This window comes from Protopterus annectens, chromosome 1.part0 (assembly GCF_019279795.1).
Source record: "Protopterus annectens isolate FY-2018-M chromosome 1.part0, PAN1.0, whole genome shotgun sequence".
NCBI classification, from domain to species: Eukaryota; Metazoa; Chordata; order Ceratodontiformes; family Protopteridae; genus Protopterus; species Protopterus annectens.
This window is the reverse complement of record NC_056725.1, coordinates 1,141,638,730-1,141,654,712: the sequence shown is the minus strand read 5'-3', so window position 1 is coordinate 1,141,654,712 and position 15,983 is coordinate 1,141,638,730. Positions and strand designations below refer to the sequence as shown.

General features: G+C 42.2%; 1 protein-coding gene across 3 annotated transcripts in view; it reads right to left on the bottom strand.

The window, feature by feature from the left end:
- The window catches only part of USP45 (ubiquitin specific peptidase 45), a 2,611,314-nt gene that overhangs the window by 188,575 nt on the left and 2,406,756 nt on the right, over positions 1-15,983 (bottom strand). The gene's annotated exons all lie outside the window — the stretch shown is intronic.

Here is a 15,983-nt window from a genome sequence, read left to right as displayed (position 1 = left end):
TCTATCAGATTTTTATACTGTTGATGTATGCTTCTTATTATTCAGGAACTGCATGCTGTCACAGTGCCCTGTTGCTCTGTTTAAATAGCCATGGTTTAATGAACATCAGGTAAGCTTGTAGGAGATTGTAAGATGTAAGAAAGCTTTCGTAAGCATACTGTTAAAGAATTACCGGCACTGAAAGCCTTTTCGCTGTTGCCATGCAGAGAATATTTACATAACTAGATAATGTATAAGCCTTGAGTATTGAAATGCATATGACAGTATTTGTAATAAAAGGACAGGATTACAGTATTTTCAGAAGCTCATTACATTTTATTGGAGACCAGTGTCTTATAGCAGTGTCTGTGCATTAGTACACTTGTAGTTGGGTGGCTTTAATAGTATATGGTAAATAAGCATTGCTACCTTACTTAAAAGCCAAGCCCTGCAACAACTAGGTAAGCTCCACACTGAAGTCAAAACACAATAGCTCTGGTGGGTAAATGTACTCGTAGTAATCAAAAAAGGCAAATGTTTGAAATAACTACAGCTTATGTGCAAACGCAATAGGTAGTGTTGAAACAATGCTCTGCTAAAAATGCTTTAATGCTCCACATTGCTGAGCTGCAGATCAGTTATTATCACTGGCTACCAGGATTTCACCCACTTCAGATCAAGCACGGTGCCGTTCAGTGCCAAGTCTGACCAGAATTATTTGATGTGTGTGTGTGTGTGTGTGTGTGTGTGTGTGTGTGTGTGTGTATGTGTGTATAAGAGGGAGGTAGCATACCCCTCAGCTGTCCAGGTTTTTGCAGAATGTCCATATTTTTGCCCCATATTCCTCCTAAAAAGGATTGAAGTCGCTAAATAATGAGACACATTTCAGTTTGACGTCATATCATTTAGAAAAATGCATACTAACACAAATCCTGTTACTCTTGCAATTTTCTAAGTTTATAAGAGCCATATTTATAATCTGTCCCTATTTATTTTAGGCTTTGTCCAGATTTCTTGCACTAAGGTTGAGGCCTTGAGGGGTGTGGTATGCTTGTGTGAGAGACAGAGAGAGACAGTGAAATGCCCAAGTTAGAGTTAGCAGGTGGAATTTATTTTCAAGTGCATTTTCAAGGAACTGTGAGTTTTAAGGGAAGTGAAGTTTACTGCTGCTCATGCCAAGTCTATTTACAATGTGCAACTGTTTTGTTTAGCAAATGGTATCTCTATTGTGGTATAAAGTTTTAAAGCTATGTTAGTAGCACAAGTAGAATACTTGCATCTTAATGTAGAGGCATGTACATTTGTATGCTGCAGTCCTGAAGATGTCCTCCTTTGGATGAGATGCCTAGTAACTATGAACCTGTTTTTCAGCTTTCCATCCATTTTCTATTGCAATATACCAGCTTACCATTTTTTTAATTTAACATAGGCAATTTATTCTTTGACGGCAGCAGGCACTGAATTTGTAGATGAAACACTGAAATATACAGTTGTTTTCTAGCAACAACCTCTCCATTAGTTTCAGATATCTTTAATGTGGAATTATTCAGATTACTTTTATTTCGGCAGAGACGGTGTGTATTGACTAATACTGGTGGATTGTAATGAGTGGCCTTTTATGGTTGAAATGTTCTGAATTGGACAGTTTGTCATTATTGGTTTGTATGTTTTGTTTCATTGCTTACTGGAAAAATGTTCAAAACTATACATTTAAAACACACTCAAACAAGTGTTGCTGTATAATAAAAGGGACATAATTCAATTAAATATTATAATTAATACAATCAGGTAAATCAAATAACTTTTGCATGGCCCTATTAGTGTGCAAGGAGCCTATTGCTTGAAAACAGTTCAAAGGTAAATAACCTGCAGCTGGCCAGATGCATTTTCTTTGAATGTGGGTTTCAATGCTGTTTCATTGAATGTGAGTTTCAAAAGTAGAGAAGCTTTAATGCCAAGTCTGTTTTCATTGTAAGACTATTGCTTTGTTTAGGTTTAGTAAATGTCTATCAGTGTTTGGGCTATAATGTTTGAAATAAAAGTTGTAAATTAAATCCAACTGCCTGTAATCATTGTAGAACAAAAGCATAAAACAGTATGCACACAGAGATTTGAACAGTGTCTACGGCAAATGGGGAGAAATAGCCAAGTAATGGGACACTGGAATGGCTGTGTGGGCAGGGCTTGGGGTGGGTGGACTCGGGCGGGGCTGTGTTGGCAGGGAGAGCTATGTGGGTGGGGCTCTGGGTTTGCACCCCCCTGGAAAAAATCCTGTGGGCTCCCTTGAGACCATCCACCAAGCCAGGTGGTCTTTGCATGATTGAGTGATTATAATGTTGTGAGACATCGGAAGTTGTTGAAAAGACCATTGGGTAAAGAGCATCCACTGAAGAATCCACATGTGAAAACGAGCCAGGGGAACTAGTATGATTGCTGCTGCCATAAGACCCAAGATTTTTAGTACAAATCTGGCCTGAATCCTCTTGCACTGTAGTAAGACCTGCACATGTTGGCGAATGTCTGACACTCTGTCTAGAGGAAGTTTTGCAGACAGCTCTTTTGTATTTAATCTTGCGCCTATAAAGGTTATAGACTGACAAGTCGACAATGCAGACTTTTTGAAATTTATTGAGATACCTAGCTGAGAACAAGTTTGGATGGTATAATCCCTGGCTCACAGTAGCTGATGCCTGGTGGAAGCAGTAAGGAGCCAATCGTCTAGATATGGAAACACCTGGAATCCTCGCCGTCTCAGGTGAGCCGTAACCACTGCCATGCATTTGGTGAACACCCTGGGGGCTGTGGTGAGACCAAAGGGCAGGGCTCTGAACTGATAGTGACTGGCTCCCAGCCGGAAGCGGAGAAACCTTCTGGAGCGCCTGTCCATTTTGATATGGTAGTACGGCATCCTGAAGGTCTATGGAGCACATCCAACTGTCCTGACCCAAAAAGGGTAGAATGGACTGAAGCGTGACCATCCGGAACTTCGTTCTTTGAACAGATTTGTTTAACCTGCTGAGATCCAAAATGGGTCTCCAGTCCCCTGTCTTTTTTGGTACCAAAAAGAACTTGGAGTAAATTCTGGATCCTTGCTGGTCTGCTGGGACTGGCTGGATGGCCCTTTTTTCTAGCAGTTTTGAAATTTCTGGCACTGCTTGTTCCCTTAGACCAGGTGGAACATCTGGAAGGGACTTGGTTGTTTGAACAGGGGTGTGGACAAAGGGGATTTTGTAACCCTCGGATATGATGGACTGTACCCATTTGTATTGTGTGAGGAGTTGCCGGGCTTCTGGGTACAGTGACAATCTTCCCCCGACTGCCTCCAAAAGTGGACAGTCGGGCAGCCCCTTAGGGGTGCTGAAAGGGTTTGTCAGAGAAAAATTCTCTGCGACCTGGATTTTGCGGACCCCCTCTGCCCCTTGGGCGGCATCTATTATTTTTCCCTCCCCTGCCCCTGGAGGGAAACTCGCCACGTGTGTCAGGCACGACTCCCTGGGGTTTCTGAAACCACATTTTCCCACTCTTCTAACCCTTAGGGTATGGTCTAGAGGGAGTAGAAAAACAGACTACCACGGCACAGAGAGTCTTCCCTTCCTGCTCACACCTGGAAAGTTATCCTTCACCTGTGATCCAAACAGAGCCGAACCATCGAAGGAGTATTGGTGAAGGACGCCTTAAAGGGGTCAGCAAAGTTACATAACTGCATCCAGGTATGTCTTCTCAAAGCCACGCCTGTACCTGTGGCCCTACTCGCCCCATCGGCTGCATAAGAAATGAGCCGCATGGAGGAGTTGACGATAGAGTTAAGGGTCGCCAGATGGGAGTTAATCTTATCCTGAGCCCCTGCAGCTGATGGATCCTGAAGGGTATCATCCAGTTCCTTGAGAAGATCCCTTTGAAGGCGGGTGAAATGGCACAGATAATTCAGTGACCGCATGGAAAAGGTCGCTGAGGAAAACATCCGCTTCCCGTACCTGTCTATTGTCCTAGACTCTATTAGGTGGATGGACAGGCACCGAAGGATCAGCCAACTCCTTCTTAGTGGCTGCTGCCACCACCATGGCATCAACGGGGACACCTTTTGTCAAAAATTGTTTGTTGTGTGGGGCTGTAATGAACTTAGTTGGCCTGTGTGGAGTTGGTTCCACTGTGTCCGGGGTTGACCACGCCCTTCGAGCCACTACTTCCATGAGCGGGTCGAAGGGTGGAGACACCCAGGAGGTGGAAGGGCGAGAACCAAATGCGTCCAGGTATACCGACTCGTCCTCGGAAGGGTTAAGGGCATTCCAGTTCCCCCTCTGCTTAAGGATCTCTAGGATGTCTGAAAAAGAGACATCCTCAGAGGGGGATCTTGGGGACCCTTCCGAATCCTCCAAGTCGGTATCAGACGTGACTGACTCGGGGGAATCGACATGTTTCCGCTTACATTTTCTCTCCCGAGGGGGCTCCTCTGAATGATCAGGGGAGGCCTCGGAAGATGAAGATACGCCCAATGGGGCGACCTGGACCGTCTGTTCTCCATGCTTGGGGTCAGGAGGGTGGACAGAGACCAATGCAGGCATCATGGGGGGAGGAGCCGAAGGGGCCAATCGAGGAGCCGACTCAGGAGTCAGCATGCTTTTCATGACCTTGAAGGCGCCCCTATCAGGCAGAGCAGAGGGTCCCCGCTCCGAAGATACATGAACCCCTCCTGGCACCGAAAGGGATGGCTCCTAAGCCAATGTCGGGGCCAAGTTCACCTGCGCCCAAGCCCCTAGAGGGAAAATGGGGTCGGACAAGGGTCTGATGCCACTCGCCCCCTCGGAGCTGACAAGGGAGTCCCGGCACCGAGATCCCTCCAAGGAAGGAACCAATGAAGAGATCTGAGCCGACGAAGGAGCCGAAAGATGTGGTATCGCCTCCGGCGTTTCCAAGATTCGAGCCCCAACCAGGTCTGGCTCTGAACACGAAAGGGGAGTTGGAGGAAGAACTGCTGAAGACACTGGGACAGCCACAGTCTGTTGAGAAGGGCTGGTTAACATTTTGGCCAGGGCCTGCGATTTAAGGAGTCTACTGACCACCCTCTCCAAGTCATGATCGGATAACCTGGAGGACCGAGAGGAGTGGGACCTATGGCTTAGTTCCGACTGAAGCAATGGTGACCTCGGAGCCGAACAAACCGATTCTAGGGAAGGGGACCTAGAACGTTTTCGGCCGAACGACGGTTCCGACACTAAAGTCAGAGCTGACTGAGGTCTAGGGATGTCGGCTCCAGTTGGAGCTGAAGAGGAGGCAGATGCTCCACCCGGCAATGGCTCCAAACTGGGAGCCGACAGCTTGGCGGGCTTTGAGGATTTCCCTGACTGAGGCTTCGCCAGGGATCCCTCTGGCTTAAGTAAGCCTCTCAAAATAAGCTTGTTCCTATGCTCCTGCAGGACTCTCGGGCTGAAGGCATGACAGACCAAGCAGGAGTCCTGCAGGTGTAGGGAACCCAAGCAATAAACACAAGAAGTGTGACCGTCTGTCAGAGACATCTTCTGACAGCATGAGTCACACTTCTTGAAGCCTGAAACTTTAGTATCCTTGGACGTACTGGCCCAGGGATACTAAAGAGAGAAAAATTAAACTAGTGCTTAAACAAGGCATACAGAAACACTCACACACCCGCACTAGTTAAGCTAACAATAATAACCACAACAAAACTATCACACACACTTAATAACAACTATCCTTAATAAAAATATACAAATACTACAAGGCTAAACACTACTCCTATAGGTACAACAAGGGTGGGGTTAGCCACTAATAGAGAGAAACAAGGGGGGGTAGAAACTCTCTAACAGAAAACGAGTTTCCTTAGTGGGACAAACTAAGGGATACACAGTCTAACTACACTACAAGGGAAAGACAATCTATATATAAGAAAAATAAAGAATATTAGCTAGCAATACAAAAAAGGATTAATACGACCTGAGCCAGTAAAAGCGCAACCTCGTAGCTGAAGCGGCAAATGAGATCTGGGTATCTAGCACCAAGCATTGTGGGATAAGGGGAGGCCTCGAGCCAGTAAACAGCTCTCGAGCTTTAGCAGATGGCCGAGTCGGAGCAGAGGATCGGCTCTGAACCCAACCAGCAAGAATGAAGGCGAGATAGACAACTTAACATCCACTGTTGTCTGGGCCAAAAGGAAGTCACCAACAAGATTTTGGGGGAGTTTTTTTTTCCTCCAAACATCTTTATTAAATTTTCACATATGACAAAGGCAATCTTACATTTATATAAATGAAAAGCCTACAAAATGATACCACTTTAGTTGCAAACAGTTTACATCACAGACACCACTGAAACAATTGTAGTTGCAAACAGTATACATCACTTATAAACCATCCATTCATTGTCAGTTAAGTATTATATGGCTCATTCAAATCCTGCCTCTTAAACCTCATTCCTGCTCTGTATATATTGTTCCTACAATTCCCATTTTTTCCTATGTAGTTTGCTCCTTCCCTTTTCTAAAGATCACAATTCCAGTTGTTTTATCTCTGTTACTATATTTACCACTTCTAGTAAAGTTGGTCTAAATTTTGATTTCCATTTTTCTAGTAATTGCTTTTTTGGCAGCCACCATAATTAAACTCAGCAAGGCTTTAGTATGTGTAGGCAATTCCGATTCTGTAGCATAACTAAAAAAAAAATCAAAATCATCTCCCCAGTCAATCCAATCTGCTCACCCAGCATCTCCAACACAGCAGTCTGCAGGGAATCCCTAAAGTCGGCCAACTCACTACTTTCCCAAAAAATGTGTTCCCAGCTACCTCTTTCTTGCCCGTCACACTTCCAACATTTACTATCCACCCGAGGAAAAATTCTTTAAAATCTACTTGGGGTATAAAAATACCTATGCAAACACTTCCAGGCAAAGATCCTAAATCTTCTAGACTTTGTTGCATATATGGGAGATGTACATATATCCTCCCATTGTCTCTTTGTGAAATGCTTATCCAAAGACTTTGGAGGAAGTCTTGCTCTATCTTGAGCAGGACCCTTGGAATCAAAGGAAGGGGAGAGATGGCTTAGAGAAACAGCTCCTTTCAAGAAAAGGAAATGGCATCCACCTTCTAGGCCACAAGACTTGGGACTCTGTTGCAAAAAAGAGGAAGTTGTCTGTTCAAGAGGGGAGGGAAAAAGACCTACTTAAGAAGTATCCCACTGATGTACAATGTTCAGAAACACATCTCTGTGAAGTATCCATTTGTGAACCTGGGTTTTGGACCTTCTCAAAGAGCCTGTCACTATACTCTGCAATGAAGGAATGTATGCAGTCTGAAGAGTCACTTGATACTGGACAGCTAGAGTCCAAACTTGAATAGCAAGCCTGCAAAGAAGGTAGGACTGTGTCCCCCTTGCTTGCATATGTTCCACATCACTTTAGTATTGCCTGTAAAGATTTTGAGAGGCCCTGGAAGAAAACAGGAGTGAAAGGTCTGAAGAACAAAGAGAAACACTATCATCTCCTTGATACTGATGTGATCTGACCTCTGATGAGGGGGACAGAGACCCCGGACCTTGAGAAGACTGAAAGGAGCTCTCCAACCTATGTCTGAGGCATGTGAAAAAAGTTGCTGAGAGGGGATTGGGGGCTGAAAAGGAAGTTCATAGTTGAGCAACAACTAATGAATTCACCACTAAAGCTTGAACTTGAGGCATGGAAGAAGAGGAACTAGAAAATCTACAGGATAACAATGTTGGAGCCATACAGACTTTAGGAACCACTGAAGATAACTAATGAATCCACCACTGAAGCTTGAACTTGAGGCATGGAAGAAGAGGAAATATAAAATCCACAGGATAACAATGTTGGAGCCATACAGACTTTAGGAACCACTGAAGATAACTAATGAATCCACCACTGAAGCTTGAACTTGAGGCATGGAAGAAGAGGAAATAGAAAATCCACAGGATAACAATGCTGGAGCCATACAGACTTTAGGAACCACTGAAGTTTTCTCATGTGAAGCCTGGCTAGATGTAGCATTGGAATCAGTAAATCCTAGTACCCTCAGAAACTTCCTGTCTGCAAGTGAAACCTGATGATGAAGGGATTGAAAAAAGGTGAAAAGAGAAAGAGCTTTGGGAGGCATGATCCTGAGAAGGAACCTAGACTGATTTCTGGAAGTTCATGGTAAATCCCAGGCTTTACAAGAGACAAAAATTATAGTGGAGGAGCTAAAGCAAGGTCTCTGGGAAGGTAGCCTGAATGAGTAGATCGTCCACATAAAGAAAGATCTAAACCCCCTCATTCTGCAAAAGCAACTACAGGAGCAAGGCATATGGATAAAAACCCTTGGGGGAGTAGAAAGAACAAAGCAGAGAACTGAAAATGCAAGGAAGAAACAGAGAAACACAAAAACTCCCTGAAAAAGGGATGAATTGGGATGTGAAGATAAGCATCCTTGAAATCGGGTAGACCAGGAAAGCCTGGGGAAGAAGAAGAGGATATAGGGTCTGAAGTGAGTATATCCAATAGGAAGGGATCTTCAGAAAGGTGTTTAGCTGAGAAAGATCCAGAATGGGTCTCCAGGTGCCTTCCTTCCTTCCTGGGAACTAGAAACATTCTGGAATACCCTTTCCTCTCCTGGGAAGGGGGAGCAGCTTGAATGAAACCTTGAGCCAGAAGCCCCCAAAGTAGTTCTGGGAAGAAAGGAAGCGGTCTCTGAGGAGGTTGAGGTATGCCTAGAAAAGGAGGAAGGTATTTCCACACCATAAAGTATCCCTGACAGATGATGGACAGATCCCAAGAGTCTTGTGTGATTCTTAACCAATTGGAAAGGGACAGGAAACCTGGTTCAGGAAAGGGGAAGCAAACAGTCAGACAGAACCTGGCTTGTCTTGAAAAGGAGGTACCCGAGAAGGGGAAATCTGAGTAGACTTAGCAGGAAGAACCCACCTAGAACCATTCTTACCTTTGGGAGGAGGGCAAGGCTGTCTGCAAACAAAAGCAGATTTAGATGGAGAATTCTTCTGGAACTTAGGAATAGGAGAAACAAAGGTATGCTTCAATTCCTGCAAGGCCTTACTTTTATCCTGCAGAGACATAAAAGCTTAGCAGCCACAGAACTAAACAGGTTCTTTTTATCAAGAGGAGCATCCAGCAGTTTAGCCTTAATATCATCATGTAATGGTTGGAGATGAAGTCAAAAGTAACATCTCATAACAGAACCAAAAGCATTAGCCCTAGAGGAGGCATCAGCTGCATCATAACTACATTTAATAGAATGGTGGGCTGCTTGACAAGCAGAGCCCACTAAAGAGAGGGCTGAGGCCTTCCCTTCAGAATCAGGAAGGTCTGACATAGTCTGGGAAGCCTGAGAAAAAGGGGCCAAAACATACCTGGTCATACGGGTCTGGTAGTTAATAGCTCAAAAGGCCACTGTAGCAGCAGTGTAAACCTTCTTGCCCAGCCGTTTCATAGCTCTACTGTCCTTGTTTGAAGGAAGTAGTTTAGTAGAAGGTAAAAGCTTAAAGGGTTTGTCAGAAGAAACAGACACTACATAAGAGTCAGCAGAGGGGCATTTGTAGACATTTACACTCCTCAGGCACCTTATAAAATCTGTCAGGCTTCTTAGTGGCTGGAGGTTGAGAATCCAGAGCCACAGAAGCTTCTGAAAAGGTATTCAAAAGCGCAGCCAAGACAGGAAGAACAGCAGATGGCTTAGGGGACTCCATCTGGAGGAACTCATAATACCTACTGTCAGAAACCTAAGAACATTCCCACTTAAAATATTATCATATGAGAAACGGTGTCCCCAAAGGAGAGTTTTTCAAAGGGAGAGATAGAGCTAATAGAGTCTTCCTCCTCAGAGCCATAATCCAAGGGAGAAGGGATCTGAGAGAAATATGCCAAACATTCTTACCTAGAATCCAAGTCCTTTTCAGAAAAATCCTGCTCTTGGGGCCTCTCTGAGATGTGTAGAGGACTAAGGGGAAGCAGGTACAGTAACTCCTTGGGGAGGCTTCAAGGCCATCAGCGCATAACCCCGGGTAGAATTCTGTCATTCATGCTGGAGATTCTTAGGAGCAGGGGAAATATGCTTAGTTTTTTCTTTTTTTCTTTTGAGGGACATCTGCCTTAAACACCCTAGGAGGTTCAGACCTTTGCCTTCATTCAGCTAATGTAGTGGGAATCTCTTCCCAAACAAGTATCTGTGGAATCCCCCTTGGACCCTTCTGAAATGATAAGCTGAGCCCCCCCCCCCCCCCAACATCCGGAACGGCCATCTGCAAAGCCTACGAGGATGTGTAAGAAGTCAGATCCATGCTGGTCTCCAATATGATCATGGCAGAGGAATCGAACTTAACAACCAGGCAAACCTCTGGGCTTTCACCAGCCTTGAAGTCCAGGGGAGGCAGGACATCAGCCACATCAAACCTGACTATTTTGGCCTTTTTTCCTGGCAGGTGGCTGACATTTGGGATGGGAAGATTCTGTCACAGCACCCTGCACCAACAATTTAGGACATTGGTTCTCCTGATAAATGGACAAGTAGGAAAGACAATTACAAAGGATCTTAAGGACAAATGCTTGGCAGATAGAACACTTTGTATGGTTGTGAGAAGCACCCAAACAGAACAGACACTGCTTGTGATGATCCTTATGGGGAATCTGCCCTCCACAATGACATCTTCCCTTTCTGGATTTCATGTAACCCACAAAATTGAAAAAGGAAGAAGGAACCTCTATGGGGCACTTATCTGAAACATGGCTCAATAACTAGCAGAAAAGAAGGAGCGTTCAGACTGATGATCAGTGATGATGCTTGGACTGGCAGCAAAGAATTTCACAGGTATGTACGTCCATATGTCACCTTTATGCCCTAAGGCTCGAGTGGGGAGCATAAACATGTTGTATGACGTCTATAAAATCCTAAGACTTTGGTATACTGGCCAGACGTTGGCCTACCCCTGGCAGGGAATCCCTTTGGTAAAAAATACTGCAACAGTGATATGAAAGGACATCAGATATGTGCTCACAATATTAACTGGTCTGAGAAAAGACAATCTGCAGAGGGAAGTTATTAACTTCTCAATGTACTCCAGTATCTGGGCACTTTTTTAATCGAGTATCTGCATGTGAATTCTGCTTATGAATTTTTCTGCAAATCATACCACTATATAAAAATTTGTATTCTTATAATGCATGTGATTTTCATTAGATGCTTACACAGTGCATGAGGATCAAATCTAACTGAGGCATGCTGGGCACTGCATGCCCTCTGAGCTCAAAAAATTACATAATCACCACTGGCAGGGCATGCATGCCCCCCCTCCCTCATTCTCCACACAGAAACATACACACCCAGTAGAGAATTTTTTGAACTGTGTTAAACTAGAGATATGAAAAGTGGAAATCTCAACAGTTACCCATCATGCAGTGCTTTCTCATAGATCAACTTATAAAACAAGTATATGATTGCCGTTTCCTCCTGCATGTTGACAACATGCAGACAGAAACTACAACACTACTAATTCTGCAAGTGACTTATCTGGCATCAAAATTACATAGTACTGCAGATGTTCATATTAGATGCAGAATACATAAGCTTTTCTACAACACCGCCATCAGCTGCAAATCACAAAGATCCTTAACCCTTCAGAATATTCATTTTGAGAGGGTACACTGACAATGGGTCAACTAATTTAAGATGAAAAGAAACAATTCTGAGTACACAGACAAATCTGTCAAATAAATCCAGACAGTTTGACTTCCTATGGGTGGAAAAATACAGTCCAAAACCACTCTATGCCCTTAGATTTTTTTCAGTATATAGAACCAAGAAATCAAGCTGAGTATGCAAACATAAGGAGTGCTCCACTCTTCTAGGAGCCAATTTGACTACTATGAATCTGTTAGAATAAGACTAGTGGAATATATGTGCTGGCAAACACACCTTTGGTCAAATGAAAGTAATAAGAATGAATATAGCTTAACAGAATGACCCCTTAAATTCTGTAACATCCAAAAACTGAAACATAACGAACTTTTCACCTTCATCAGCTACTGTATAACAAAACATGCATTACATATTACATTTTGAAAGGCCAATTCCTACACAAGAAAGTAGCAAAACAGCAACAAGAATTTTTTTTCTTCATCACAATCAAAAGAAGGCTCAGTGCCCTGAGCATACCTTTCAACTGTACCAAATTCCTCAGTATTTACCGGTTTTGAGGACAAAATAATGGGGTGCCATGAATTTCCAAGCGGCCCCTTCATTTCCCGATTTTTACTCGTCTGCAATGAGACAAGCTAGACCTGCATTTCAGCAAAGAAGTCACCTTTGACCAATAAAGAATACAACAGTGACAGTTAACATCACACCATTGAGTACTGTTTACTTCCTTCACCTTAAAATCTACAAGACACTTCGGAATCACAAGAGTTTTTTTTTACTATAAAACTCCAAACAGCTCCCGTGCATCTGGAGCATTTCTCCTCAGCCCTCCTCTGAAAAAAGGCTTGTTCCTAATCGGACTTTCCCAGTAAACAAATGTTAAATAAATAAACAAATAATACATTTACTTTTAGTTTAAATTCTTTTTGAAGATACAGAAGTACAATGCACCACTACACCTGCTAACTTGGAGGCACATATGAGGATGATATTTTGGATGGCTGCTAGAATACATCAACACTCTCACCTGTACTGACATCACTACTACTCCTCCATTTCCACCTCCTCAGATGTCTTCATGTTGTCTTCCTGCTTCCTTGTTGCTACTGGTGACCCAGTGGAAACAGAACACGGCAATGATTCTTCCTTCTGTGACCTGCTTTTTTTCCACTGAAAATCTGCGATGATGTGTGGATCAGGAGGTGGATAGCTGAGTCTGGAGGTGTTTTTTTTTTGTTTAATTACGACTCCCTTTTTCTCACTAATCCCCCTGCCTACTGCGGATGGGAAATTAAACGTTGGCCACTGCAGCAAATATAGCTAAGCTGAAGTCCAAATTTGTATTTGTTTTTTTTTTTTTTTCAGCAAAGAGATTCATCCAGTCCAAAATGTGTTCTTTGCTAAACAATGGTGGTTTGCACAGACACGGTCCACAGAAAGAAAAGGATGTATGAGGCTTACATGTCATTTTAAGTAAAACCTTATGATACATGATATGTACAGCTCTCTCAATCAATCAGGACAAATTTCAACAGAACCAGTCAGTCAGGAACATTTTTAAAGTATTACACAGTTTTTTGGTTTGATGGGTTTGGGTAACCAGAAGGAATGGAGGATCCACTCAAGAACAAGAAATTGTTTCATGAGACAGAGTCAAAAGAAGAGTTCTGCTCAGGTAGTTTGAAAGTTGAATGATACTGATTTTAATAAAAAAAGTGTGTGTGGGGGGGGGATTATTAACTGTCAGGGACAGAGATGCTGCCGATTTTTTATAATGATTTAAACCAACTTTCCAATGATTCCATGTATTTTTCTTATTCTGAGCTAAATAGCTAATATAGTGTTCAGTTCGCAAATTACATATCACAAGCTATTTTGAAATATTACTGATTTTTTTCTGGCAGGCTTTGGAATGCATCTTGCAAACCAAAGCAAAGGTCTACTACAAACGTTTTCTAATCTAGTGTCTGTGTTCTGAGTATCAGTGCGAATAATATTATGTTTTATTCAGATAAAAAAGAACCTGAAGTATCACAGCTTACAGTAATCTCATCCCTGAATGAAACATTCAGGATAATTTTGATTGGCTGCTCAAGCTAACCAACTAAGCCAAGATAAATATAAAGAAATGATCAAACAAGTCCAGTCTGCAAAATGTAAGTTCTTCATTGGCGACTTTTTATTTTGGGTTATTAAGATGCTTCGGGCCAAAAATCAGTACAATTTGTACGTGTGTGTGTGTGTTGTGTTTTGTAGCTGTCCATATAAAAGTCTTCAAGAGTGCCAGTGCAGAAGTTCAGTAAATCTTGCATGTTCCCAACAATGAGCATCCTTTTTCCCGTAACTTTCATTATTAGAAATTTTACACAAACTTTTATTTGGGAATATCCTGTCAATGAGATGAACACTGCTGTTGTAGGGGAACAGGACTTAGAAGAGTGATTGTGTGTGTGTGTGTGTGTGTGTGTGTGTGTGTGTGTGTGTGTGTGTGTGTGTGTGTGTTGGTGGGATGCACTGTACAGAAGTCAGTGTATTTAATTGGTTGTTCACCTATTTGTTATTGAGGGCTGTCGACTAATGGATAGTTGGACAGATAGGTTATAGGTCACATTAAAGGTAGGAAAAGTTTTGATATTATTTATTGTGGCCTCATTTTTTATATCACAAAAACCTGGCATTTTAACAGGGGTGTGTACACTTTTTATATCCACTGTAAGTGCTGGATATATGAAAACTTTGTGATTAACCTGGAGATGAATCCATTAAGTGTTGTTTTACTTGCTTTTTGGAGGAATTTAGGTCAGCAATTAGTTTTAAAAGTGGGAAGGAGTTAAATTTTTTAGATAAATGGGAGGAGTAGAGAGAGTCACATGCTAAGTTGTTGGATTTAACTACAGGTAGAAAATGTTTGTCTCCCAAGCAAAGGGTTCAATTAGGTGTATACGTCTGGAAGATGTGAGCCAGGCTTGGGCATTTTTCTGGTTTATAAATATATTAATTGTGGGTAGTCTAAGCAGTGAGGTAGTCCTGTCAAGTTGAGTAGTTTTAGAGTTAAACAGTTGTGTAATTTCTGGGTTATACTGGCAGCACATTTTGCTATTTTGTTCCAGCACTGTTTAAGCAGGAGGGATTGACTAACCTGCAGACAAACAAAAATGGGAGCTCCACAGAGAAGGGTTGAGAGTAAGTATGCTGTAGCAAAGTGTTTTCTGGCTTTATCTGCCAAGCAGGGTTTCATTCTGTAGAGGGTGTCAAGTTTTTGGTGGGTCACTTTCACCACTTGTTTTATGTAGTAATAAATTTAATATTTTCATCAATAATAACTGAAGAGTTTGGAATTGGGTACTATTTCTATAGTAGTGTTGTTGGAGGATGTTATTAAGAAGTGGGTTTTTCTACTTATTTTAAAGTTTGGGGATGAAGAGGATTAGTTTGGTTTTGTTGGACCTAATAGAAGTTGTGAGTCAAGTAGCAATGCTTCAACAGCGAGGAAAGACTTCTAAGTTAGCTGCTGTAGTTTTCTTAGATTCTTGGCAGAGCAGATCAGTGTGGAATCAGCTGTACAATGAATGATGGTGGCATGATTACTAGCTTTATGCAAGTCATTAATGAAAATGTTAACCAAGAGCAGACCCTTTGGGTTTGTGCATGGATACAGAGTGGATGAAGGAGATTTCAGCATTTCAATTAACAGCTTGTTGCCTCACGCATGCATGTTATATTTTGCTGAAACTAACTGGTAATGCCATTTAATCAAGAATTTTCTGGCATGAGTCAAATAAATTACACAATAACTTAACTAAATAAATAAAACAAACAAATCTACTAGGGAATGGGTTATCTTTATATTAGGAAATCAGACAAGAAGCACTACTATGAAGCTCAATTTATTCAATTTACTGGAAAGAGACAAATAAATTGCAAAATAAATCCATACATACTGGGACAGGAGTTATTTTCATGCAAGCAAATTAGATAAAAGTGTTACTACAAAGCTTGAGAAGCTTTGGTAATGTCGTCTTCAGCCTGCAAGGGATGCTGTTCAACTTTCTGCACCTACAACACTTGCAAATGAAAATGACAGTGAGTGAAGATGTGTTCCCCAAAAGAGCAAAACAAAGGGTCTCCCTAATGGTAAAGAACTCCATGTATAAGGCACAAAACATATACATAACGTTTATGCAGCTAAGCAAGTTTAAATACAAGCACAGCTTTCTCAAAACAGGAAGTTAGACATACTTGCTGCATAAAGTCCAAAGGGTAAAACTGTTTTTAAAAATCCACAAATAACGTAGCAACTGCAATTATTAATCAGTACTGTACAGCTTCACAAATAAATCTGTTCTTCATACT